Source organism: Protopterus annectens, chromosome 5.part0 (genome assembly GCF_019279795.1).
Source record: "Protopterus annectens isolate FY-2018-M chromosome 5.part0, PAN1.0, whole genome shotgun sequence".
Taxonomy (NCBI): domain Eukaryota; kingdom Metazoa; phylum Chordata; order Ceratodontiformes; family Protopteridae; genus Protopterus; species Protopterus annectens.
In genome coordinates, this window is record NC_056735.1 from 522,475,636 (window position 1) to 522,488,437 (window position 12,802).

The window sequence follows — 12,802 nt, forward strand, 5'->3', positions numbered from 1 at the left end:
AAAGGTGGTGCCTCTACGGACACTGGAAACTATCTCCCCATAAGCCTGACTAGCCTAGTCTGCAAGGCTATGGACAGGATCATCATGGAACTCATAAACAAAGACATTGGGGACCTACAGACACTAGATCCTACCCAATTTGGCTTCGTCAAGGGCAGATCCTGCCCTTTGAACATGGTCGACTAGGCTATGGACAGGATCATCATGGAACTCATAAACAAAGACATTGGGGACCTACAGACACTAGATCCTACCCAATTTGGCTTCGTCAAGGGCAGATCCTGCCCTTTGAACATGGTCGACTTCTTCGAAACAGTCACCAAGGCCATAGATGAAGGGAAGGTAGTCCACACAGCCTATCTGGACCTCTCAAAGGCATTTGACACAATACCCCACTCGGGCATCATAGATAAGCTATCCAGCCTAAATATAAACCCCTATGTCACAAGATGGGTCGCAAACTGGCTCAAAGACAGAACCCACAGAGTCAGAGTTGCTGGAGCCATGTCAGACTCGAAACCGGTCACAAGTGGCATTCCACAAGGTTCTGTCCTGGGACCTCTCTTGTTCGGTATTTACTTTTCTGTGGTACAGGCCAACGTGGGAGGACTATGGCTCACCAAGTTCGCAGTTGACTGCAAACTGGGCACCATAATCGACTCTCTAGCTGACACAAACATCCTTCAAAAAGGTATCGCAGAGACTGATAACTGGTGCCTGAGCCATGGTCTAAAGCTAAATGCCAAAAAGTGTATAGTCATACCCTTTGGGAAAAACAATGTGCCCACAAATTACCACATAGGTGGTAACCCCTTATGTACAGAGAAAGTAATTAGGGATCTGGGGACCCAAGTTGATAGCAATCTCTCCTTTGATAACCACATTGCCAAAGTGGTTAGAAAGACCTTCTACATAGCCCACATCATCATGAAAGGATTCACATCTAGATCAAGAGATGTAATCGTGCCCCTTTATTCATCCCTCATCAGGCCCATCATAGAATACAATGCCCCCTTTGGGATGTACCTTACCCGACACCTGCAGCAATTAGAAAGACCCCAAAAGTACCTCACCAGGAGGATCAAGGGACTCAAACAGATGCCATATGCTGCTCGGTTAAAAAAACTCCAGCTCTACTCAGTTGCATACCGCCTACTTCGAGGTGATCTATGCCTGACATATAAAGCTATGTCCAACCCAGAATTAATGGACATGCTCCACCTCAGTAAATCTAAATCCCTTAGAGCCACGCGCTCGAGGGACTTGAACCTCAGCACAGAAATAAATAGAACATGCTGGAGGGACAGATTCATAACTCAGAGGCTCCCTTCGCTCTGTAATAGAATTCCAATTCATGTTAGGCAGAGCACCTCACTGACTCTCTTCAAGAAGAATCTTGATGAGTGGATGGGGGATTGTAGGTTTGTCCCGGGGATTACTTCCGTGTCACTATTAGACAGAGGCACAGTAAACTAAACTTAAAAAGGGCACAGTATACTCAAATCAAGGGGTGGCGTAAGCCAAACACAATCGGGCTAGGCTTATAAATGCCCCAGGGCAGATAGACTAGTATGAACCTTTATATACACACACACACACACACACACACACACATATATATATATATATATATATATATATATATATATATATATATATATATAAAACATATATACATATATATAACATATGATGCTGCTGCTGCATTCACATTCTTACAGGCAATCACCTCCCACTAATAGCTCGGTGCAAACCACTCTGTTTGCTTGATTTGGAGATGTTTTCTGGTATTGATCACTTTGGCTTTGCCAGTTACATAAATACTGCAGCAAATCAGATTTTTCTCTCTTTCTTATGTCCATGTTTATTGTTCACGCCTTTCAAAAAATCTCTAGGTTTTATTTACATTTTTGCACTACATTGGTTACTTCTTCCAAACAGCCCTATGTTTTTTGTCTATATAATGTTTTTTTTTTATGGATCTGTTCTATTAATGAACACAAAAATGCATTTGAAAGTTTTGACTGTTTTTCCTTGTCCACATATTTTCTTTCCTCTGATTTCTCTCAATCTTTTTGAATATCTTCTATCTGCAAATTCTTAGCTTTTTGCATAATAGTAAAGTACAGTTGTGTACACTTACCATAAATGTAGATGTTCAAGTGTCTTCACTGTTGCAGTCATCACCGTAGGGTTCTTCCTGCTGGCAGACAGCCCTCGGTCGGCCATAATGCGAAAGTCTGGGTCCAGCGTCGGCTGTTCAGTCATGCTCCCTGAAGTCAGAGTGCCAGGAGTACAAAGCTGCCAGCCAACGCCATGTTCTCCAGTTTTTTTTCCCCAGATGTCAGGTGCCCAAAAGTGAAGGCTAATAGTAAAACAAAAATGTAACATACAACAAACCCCATACCCTGTAACAAATACACCTCAGAAGAAGGGTGAAGTAGGAAACCACACTAATAAAAGCATAAGAGGGGACAGGAGGGTGGGTAACCCAGACTGCAACAGTGAAGACACTCGAACATCTACATTTATGGTAAGTGTACACAACTGTACTATGTTCATCGTGTTTCACTGTTGCAGTCATCACTGTAGGGTTGAATCCCAAAGCTGAGATAAAGGGTGGTGGTTATAGAGTAGAAAGGGCGGCTAGAAGGCCCTGCAAGACTGCAGAAGCAAAGCCTGCCCTAGACTTAGAATAAAGAGGGAGATTATAGTGCTTAGAGAAAGTATGCACTGATCTCCAAGTTGCAGCTTCCAAAATATCTTTGGTAGGTACTCCCCTGAGAAAGGCAGCTGAAGTAGCAGCAGCTCTGGTAGAGTGAGTCCTAATTTTTCCTGGGATTTGCTTTCCATGATGAGAGTAACAAAATCTGATTCCATGAGCAATCCATTTAGAAATGGACTGTTTTGAAATAGCTTTGCCTTGGGAATTTGCTGCATAAGAAACAAACAATTGCTCTGTTTTCCTGATATCCTTGGTTCTGTCCAGGTAAAAATGAAGCTGCCTGTGCACGTCCAAGGAATGCAAGATCCTTTCCCCCTTATTTTGTGGATTAGTGAAAAAGGTTGGCAGGTGAATAGTTTGGTTTAAAGCCACTTTAGAAACCACTTTAGGCATGAAAGTAGGATTAGCCCTTAAAGAGACCCTGTCTTGATGAAAAATAATATAAGGTTCCACAGCCATGAGAGCTTGTAACTCTGAGACTCTCCTGGCTGAAGTCAAAGCCAATAGGATAGCTGTCGTCCATGATAAATACTTAATATCAGATGTGGCAGCAGGTTCAAAAGGAGGCAGAGTAAGTTTTTCCAGAACATAGTTGAGGTCCCAGGCAGGTATGGGTGGTGTCCTAGGGGGCCTTCAATTCTTTGCTCCTCTGAGATATTGTTTCAGTAGTGGATGCGAAAAGATTGGAGGATCTGTATTGTAATGTGCAGAGATAGCTGAGGCATGTATTTTTATGAAGAAGGATAAACCCTTATGTAGCATGTCTGTCAGGTAATGTAAAATCAATGGAATATTAGGAATGAGAGGATCCGAACTCTGAGCATGCATCCAGGTGCAAAATCTCTTCCATTTACCTTCATAAGATTTTCTAGTGCTAGGCCGTCTGGCTTCTAAGATGACATCCATGACCTGTTTGGGAAGGGTAGGATTAATCATAGACCCTGAATTCGCCAGGCTGCCAGGCTGAGAGTTTTGATATGAGAGTGCAGAACCTGGCCCTGGTGTTGGGACAAAAGATTTGGAATCTGAGGTAAAATCCAAGGAGGCTCCTGGGATAGATTCATCAGTGTGGACTACCCAAATTGATGAGGCCAATTTGGGGACAGTAAAATCATCTTGGGTTTGTCCTGCTTATCTTTAATAACACCCGTGGAAGAAGAGGTAGAGGAGGAAAGGCATTCCCCGAGAGGTTCCTCCAACTGAATGAGAGAGCATCCACTTTCCATGCTAGTTTGTGATATGTCCTTGTGCAAAAAATCTGTAACTGGTAGTTGAGGGGGGATGCAAATAGATCTATGTCCGGGCAGCCCCAGGCTTCTGAAATCATCTTGAATATTTGGGTGTCTAGCAACCACTCGTGTGAGTCTGACAGGTTCCTGCTCAGGCTGTCTGCCAGAATATTTTGTTTCCCTGGCAGGAACTGAGCTTGTAGGTCCACTTTGCAAGCTAGAGCTGTGTTCCATAGAGTCATGGCTAATCTGCAAAGGGGGTAGGAGTGTGAACCCCTTTGCTTGTTTATGTACCACACAACTGTGGTGCTGTCTGTCCGTATCAGTAGTTGTCCTGGCTGTAGAATATCCCTGAAAGCCAAGAGGGCATTCTGTACAGCTAACATCTCTTTTAAATTGATATGTAGGTGCTTCTGATCCTCTGTCCAGAAACCTTGCAGGCCTTTCCCCTGCAAGTGGGCTCCCCATGCGTAATCCGAGGCGTCCATGGTTAACACTTGGTTGGCTGGAGGCAGACTGAAGGCTTTCCCTTTGTTTTGAAGACATGCCATGGCCCACCAATGGAATTCCTTTTGTAGGCAAGGCAAGACAGCAATCTGTTTGTCTAGACTGTGGCAATGCTGGGACCATACACTTTTTAGGTACCATTGTATTTTTCCCATATGCAGTCTTGCATATGGTATGAGAAGGATGCAGGAGGCCATGTAACCCAAAGCCTGCAGGAATTTCCTTGCAGTTAGCTGAGACATTAACGCCAGGGTTTTGAAAGCTGAAGCCAGCTGAAGTTGTTTTTCAGATGTCAGGAATGCCATCTGGGTTGTTGTGTTTAGAAGAGCACCCAGAAAAGTTATCTGTTGTGTGGGTGTCAAATTTGACTTTTTTATGTTCACAGTGAATCCCAGGTACTTGAGTAGATTTTGAACAAATTCCAGGTGCTGGAGTAGGACATCCTTGCTGTCTGCTTGAATAAGGCAGTCGTCCAGATAAGGGTAAATTTGAATTCCCTTGAGTCTGCAGTAAGCTACTACTGGTGCCAGGCACTTGGTGAAGACCCTGGGCGCAGTAGACAAGCCAAAGGGCAGGGCAGAGAATTGGTAATGTTTCAAGCCGGCCTTGGACCCGAGATATTTTCTGCACTCCTGTCTGATGGGGATGTGTAGGTAAGCCTCCTTTAAATCCAATGTCACCATCCATGCATTTTTGCTCAACATTGGCAGGAGCTGCTGCAGAGTAAGCATCTTGAACTTTGGTATCTCCAGGAAAGTATTTAATACTGACAGATCCAGGATGGGTCTCCAGGAATTTTGTTTTTCTGGGAACTAGAAAGAGCCTTGAGTAAAAGCCTTGCCCCGTCTCTGATTGTGGAACCAGTTCTATGGCCCTCATAGCCATGAGGGATCCCACCTGGTTTAATGCCTCTGCCCATTGGTGTTTTGGTAGGTCTGGCCATCCGTTTGGTCTTGGCAAGGTATGAAAGTGGAATTTGTAACCTCTTGAAACTACATCCAGAACCCACTTGTTTTGGGTTATGTAAGTCCAATTTTGGTGAAAAAGAGAGAGTTTTCCTCCTAGAGGAGCTTCCAGGAGAGAGGTTCCTGGAGCCATGCAGGGGGAGTCATCGAGCCTGTTTTCTGTAAGATTGAGGCCTGTCCTCTCTACCCCTGGGGATGGAAGCACTCCACTGTCTAGGTCTGTAAGAGGTCTGTGCTTGGGCCCTCCCTCTGGAGCACCTACATCTACCCCTCTGAGGCCTGTCCGAGCTGGGAAAGGGCCAATTTTTAGTTGGCCAATTTCTGCTAAATCTTGGGGGCTGAACTTGTAAGAAATCCTTAACCGTTTGCATGGATTTTGCCTTATCCTCCATTTTCTTTATCACCTCTTCAGCCTTAGAGCCAAGCAAAACATTATGCTGAACAGGAGCATCCAGTAACTTTGCTTTCACTTGATCAGGCAAGTTTTGTTCCTTTAACCAAGCATGTCTTCTAATGACTGTGCCAGTGGCAGCCGCCCTGCATGAAGCCTCCAAGGCATCAAAACCACAGTGTAAGCCATGCTTCCCCACCTGCTCAGTAGCATGTAGCAAATTGTGTAATTCCTTATTATCTGCACAAGCAGAAATGGTACCTAGCTTTTGTTTCATAACAGACAGCAGAAATTGCTGATATTTTAGCATATGGAATTGACAATTTAAAGCCCTAATGGATAAAGTAGCAGAAGTGTACACTTTTTTGCCCCATCTCTCCAAAGTTCTAGAATCCTTATCTGACGGAATAGGGTTTTTAGCAGAGGCAGCCTTAACACCCTTAGGACCCTGAGAAATGGTTTCTGGATCAGCAGCAGGATTTTTATAAAGAAACTGGTGGGAGTCAGGGACCCTGTAATATCTGTCAGGCTTTGCAGGAGCTGGAGGAAAGGAGTCAGGAGTTAAATTAGCCTCAGAAAAAACATCATCCACAATATCCATAATAGGAGGAATAGCCAGGGGTCTGTGTTGGGGAAGAAGAAGGAAATCCCTAAGCCTTCTCTTAGATTCAGAGTACTCCTGTCCTTCCCAGTGAAAATGTTCCCTCATGTCATGTAAAGTTTCCCCAAAAGAAAAATCCTCAGGGGGAGAAGCTGAAGGAATGGATTCCTCAGCAGCAGAATCCTCATAAGGAGGGAAAGCATATTCCTGTTCAGAGGAAGACACTGAAGAAATAGATGCCTGATCAGAGGATTCATAGTCCAATTCTTGCCTTGGCCTTTTGTCTGGAGGGGGATGTGAACGCCTAATCATAGTTAGTAAGTCCTCTGCCATTTTAAGCATTTGTTTCTGAGACTTGGGTCCCGGATCAGAGGAGGCCTGGGCTTGAGTCTTTGATTTAGAAGGAGTCTTCGCCTTTCTCTTTGCCTTTGCCTTTATTTGAAGCTGTGTAGGCCTGAAAACCCCCTTGGAAGCCGGTACCTGCACAGCGGCTCCGGACCCATCGGAGGGAGCATGGCAGAAGGTCCTGCACCTGTAGTACTCAAAGGCCTAGTTGGCTCCTCGTGGGAGTCTGTTTTGGCAATCAGTTCTGTAATGGCCGAAGACAGGGGCTGCAAAAGCACCTCACTGACGACGGCCGAACCTGTAGCTGGCTCTACTTGTAAACCGTCGTCTGATTTGGACCTCAGAGGCCTGTCCTTATCCTTGCGTCGTTTGTGAACTCCGGTAGTCGGAAGCAAGTCCGACGACATATTGTAATTAAATCGCCTGCCAAAGTAGTGAAAAGCAAAATCGTATCTCCACTTAATAGTACGTTGGTTAAATCTAGCACAAAACCGACAACTAGCTACGTCGTGGTCAGAGCCTAAACAAGGAATACAGTAAGAGTGTAAATCCTTATGAGGCATTTGCTTCCCACAAGAAATACAATTATTAACTTTTTCTGACATCGGATTGGAGCAAGAAAAAAGTTTCCCCAACAGGGTACTTAGCTTTGAGAAGAATGATAAAGTCTTCGGAATGAAGCACGAAAAATATCAGGAGTCAGCCGTCCGGCACTTGCGAACTGCTTCCACCGCACGGCAAGAAAGACTGGAGAACATGGCGTCAGCTGGCAGCTTTGTACTCCTGGTGCTCTGACGTCAGGGAGCATGACTGAACAGCCAACGCTGGACCCAGACTTTGGGATTCTGGCTGACTAAGGGCTGCCTGCCGGCAGGAAGAACCCTACAATGATGACTGCAACAGTGAAACACGATGAACATCTATACATAATTTCTTTTTTATTCTCAGTAGTCCACTCTATCTTCTTTAGGGCTCTTTTTTGGCCCATCAGTTCTTGTGGACTACTACTTGCTTCTGCAATGGGGCAAGGGCATCCTCTCCCTGAACCTGGCCTAACCCCACTGTTGGAATGTTTCTGTATCGTGAAGATTCTACACTGTCAGTTTTTCCAGTCCTGGAACCAGTGCACATATGAGGATCGGGCACTTTTTTATCCTGGAGCTTGCGTACCCAGTTGTCTTTTTTATTTTTTAACCTATGCTATATAAAATGCATTGTATACGTCAGTGTCTTACCCAGTAATGTATAGTTTATTTAAATAGAAGCTCATTGCTAACCAGTGTCCTGCCTTTTCCTACATTCTACTATAGCTGATTTTGGTTATTATATGTATTTTTCTGGATTCCAACGTGTTTTTGTTAAACAAATTTGTAAGGAAAGCAATTTCAGGAATTTGCAAATCACTAGAAGAAATGCTCATTGCAGGTTACCAATCTAATGACCCTAGAGCCTTTTTAAACCCAAGGACTAGAAAGGCTTTGTTGTATGCCTGTGCCTTAGAACATCTGTAAGCTGCTGCTGTCCATAAAGGCCACAGGTTATACGCATGGGTGAATTTATGATTTCCCATACATTGGTCCAAATATTATTTGAATAGGCTTAAAGAAGAGTTCTGTTTCACATAAATAGCAAGTTCTTTCCAGAAAACGGGTAATCTCTCAAGCACACACCTGTTCCTCCAACATATTTTGCTTATGTCACAGATGAGGTTTAGATCCTTAGAATGGGTAATTGTTGTGCTGTTTGTTTTGCCAATATTTGGCATATTCATCAGGCCTGAATATGAGAAGGCCTTGTAGGCTAGGTAATGATTGTCCCTCAGTAGTCTGTAGGAGACCGAGTACAGGGACAAGGGTTTGAGGTGATCTACATAGGACATGTAATTTACACTATGTAGTCTTTTAATGAGGAATATCTGTGGCCATTATAGTTGTTGCAAATGCATGGTCAGGTACATGCTGAAGAGTGCAGTCTACTTGAATATTTGTTTAATGAGGGCTAAGCATAGTGGGATTATGATCTCCTTAGATCTGGATGCCATGCTATAACTTATAACTTGCCCCACATAGAAGGTTTTCTCACCACCATGGACATCTGGTGATCAAAGTTCAGGTTACTGTCAACCTGAGTTATCAAGTCCATTACCACTGGGTCTACTCTTAGGCGAGTGTTATCAATGCTGTAATTTGCAGGGGTGGTCTTCTTCTTAAAGGGTATAAATATGCATTTTTTCGCATTGAGTATTAGGTCATGTTTCTGGCACCAGTTACTTTGCTCTCAGACCCTCCTCAAGGGTATCTACATCTTTGAAGGAATCAGTCATTGCACCCAACTTCAATCATCTGCAGATTTGGTCACCCAAAGACCCTCCATATTTGCTATGACTTCAGAGAAGTGTATTCCAAACAGGAGCAGTCCAAGTGCTGAGTCCTGTAGAACAATACTAGTAACAGGCCTAGCCTATTGGTGGAATCCCCCCCTGCAATTTCATGTGTCCTATCCATGAGCCATTTGACTATCCATCGGGTTACTGCGTAAGTCCCTCTTGAAGTATATTGACATTGTTTGGAGATTCACTGATTGGACCTCATTTGCAGTCATCAGCAAAGTTAGTCAGCCACAGCCCCTCTGTTCTGGCCAGAACTTCAGAGAAGTATATTCCAAACAATAGGGGTTCCAGCACTGATCCCTGTGGAACCACACTGCTAAAGAGTCTGCTGGTTGAGGTAAAGTCCCCAACTTTGAGTGTGATCTGTCAATGAGCCAGTTAGCAACCCACCTGACAACTAAGGGTTGATATTTAACTGGGAGAGTTTATCAATGATGCCTGATTGTGGGACTGTGTTGAAGGCCTTTGCTAAGTAAAACATAGGTTGTATGCACAGATTTACCTTAATTTATGGTGCTGGTGATGTTTTTGAAGAAGTCTACCAGGTTTAACAGGCATGACCTGTCTTTGACAAAACCAAACTGTTGGATCAAGGGTTTGGAGATTACCTATGTGCTTATCCATTGGGTCCATGATGATTCGTTCCATGGCCTTACAGATAAGGCTGGTTAAGCTTATGGGTCTATAGTTTCTGTAGTCTGAGTCACACTTTTAATACTCTTGTCAAGTGGCATATGACAAATGGAAAAAAACTCTTAGTTGTAAAACTAGCAATAAAGGGTCAGTGGCACAAATGCTGTTCGGCACAGTTATACTGTCACCTTAGTCAAAATACCTCTTGCATGCCAGTGTATGAGAGTGTGCATGTGTATATATATTGTTGCAAACACAAGGTGCTGGGTTTGAGTCTCACAAGGGATAATTGGCTAGGCTTAAAATGGCTCGCAAGAACAGTTTGCTTAGTACTAATCTATGAACCTATATCCACTGTGTATATATATATATATATATATATATATATATATATATATATATATATATGTGTGTGTGTGTGTAAACACACACACACACACACACACACACACACACACACATACATATATATTATATGCATTTTGTGTGTGTGTGTGTGTGTGTGTGTGTGTGTGTGTGTGTGTGTGTGTGTGTGTGTGTGTGTGTGTGTGTAGACATACAAATATACTTGGATATATAAAGACATAAACATATACAGAGAATACATTTTAAACAACCAAAGCAATACATATGATAAACACCTAATGACACGATGCATGCATTTATTTATTTAAATTATCTCTTTCCATCTAGGGGGAAGTGGTCACATCAACACAGCCGTTTCTTTGCTATTGTACATCAAAATGTTGTTAATGAAATAAAAATAAAATAAAGATTTGAAAAAAACACAGGCATCTGAGTCACAAAAGAGGCAAGTTTGAGAAAAGCTATGAGAAACCGTTATGTGCACTTCATACAAAGTTTTAATAAAATACACTCATTATCACATATCCAGCACATACAAATTTGACAAACATTCAAGAATGCCTAGAATTGCAAGCCGGTCAGTAAGTCATTGCATGACTGTGGTTTTACAGCCACTTGAATATAAACTTAGATTACAGTTTGCATGCACACTTATGCACACAGATAGGAAAATATATGGAAATGCAGAGACTACATTTGCTTCAACTTTTCAGGTGTTAACCAGTGTAACTCTCTTGCAGTCAAATATTCAGAAAATGAGTGAAAGATCCAAACATTTTACCACAGTGCAGGGAAGAAAAAAGAAAGTAAATTCAGTTGGATGGAATCAGCATTATACAGACAGTTACTTTGTGATTCCTGAAAGGTGTCAACTAATGGGAAAATACTTTTAGTTCAGTAACAAGATTCATTTTCAAAGTTGACATGTATTTTTATTGAAGCATTGTAAGATTTTATTCTTCTAGAATATTAGGACATTTGCAACTCACTGGGTTTGTTTCCAAGTTGCAATGCTGTCCTGTGAAATGAGGGAAACTGTCTTATAAATGTATGTATGCATGAGTGCATGCACTAATAAGGAACACTATTGCTGACCATATGAAAAATAATTATTAGTGAAAGGGAAAAAGCATGTAACAGCAAACATGAAACAAAAACAAACAAAAAAAAAATACAATTGCTTAGGCTGGGATAATCAGTTTTAGAAAAAACAAACACATACTGAAAATGTCATTTCACTGCTGCAAAGGCTACAGATCTGAGTGTGAGTGTGTGTGACTAGAAAGCATTTCTGGCTGATGCTAAATCAGTCACTCAACTAATCTAATAGCCTATGGGTGGGGGAAGGAAAATACAAACAACATGCTGTAAAGTCTCCCTCCCCCACTGAAGTTTGTGAAATCTGACCTGCAGTATCAGTATGCTAATAAGCTTCTCTGAAAACCCTGCCTCTATGTGAACATGTGACTTATACTGCACTAAAATGTAAACAAAGTCTCTAGCAAGCAAGTGATTTTAGAAACGAGATAGTGCCCCTTTAAGTGGCAGTGAAATAAAGAGTGATTTGAAAAATCATACAATGGTTTTAATGTACCAGCAACCACACACACACACACAGAAGTACACTGGGTCTGATTTGAACATTATACCTCTGTAGGTATAGAAGATGAGTGCCATGAAATATAACCCTAGGACCACCACATATGTTTGATTTTAACACTATCACATTGTGTTTTATGATGTATGATAGCATTATTGTATGCTGAGAAGAACATGTTGGGAGGAGTGTCTGACATGGATGTAGAATCACATCTTTGTGCAAAATTGTCTCAAAAGTAATATTTTGATGTATACACACTCAAGTTGTCTGTTGTCAGATTAGAACCCCTATATAGCTAGGTAAAGAAGCTTACATAGTATTTAATTTTACTGCAACAGCACACGTTTATTGTGAATACTGTCAGAGTGCATATTATACAGGATGGCATCATCAGTGTATGTTACTTGAAGATATTCTGAAGAGTGTCTGACATAGCTGTGACTCATATGTTATTCTAAAATTATCACCATACTGATTACTGAATATACACACAAACCAGTTGACCACAGTAAGAATAGAACCCCTACCTATCTACAGAGCAAAATGCTTAATACAAGCACCGCAGCACACATCTGGCTTTTCTAGTGTCAGATAATGCTTTATAGCTGATGACATCAGCAGTGTCTGGTGAGAAAAATTTGGTAGCAGGATTGCATCACATGCTGTTCTAAAATGCTCTCTTGAATGCGATCCAATTGAACACAAGCAGACAATAGTTGAACACAGAGATGAGAGTAGAACCCTACCTATCTACAGAGCACAGTACTTAATGCAAGCACCACAGCACAAGTCTGTTTTTATTGTGTCACACAAAACTTTTATATGAATGTAAATTTGCCTGTTTCACAAGTGATAATTCAATAAAGGTGTTTGAAAAAAAAAACACTTTATAGCTGATGACATCAGCAGTGTCTGGTGAGAATAAGATGGTAGTAGGAGTGTTTCATATGCTGCTCAAAAATGGTCTCTTGAATGTGAACCAACTATCACAAACATACACACACACCAGTTGACTATAGTGATATTTGAACCCCTATCTAACTAGGTACAC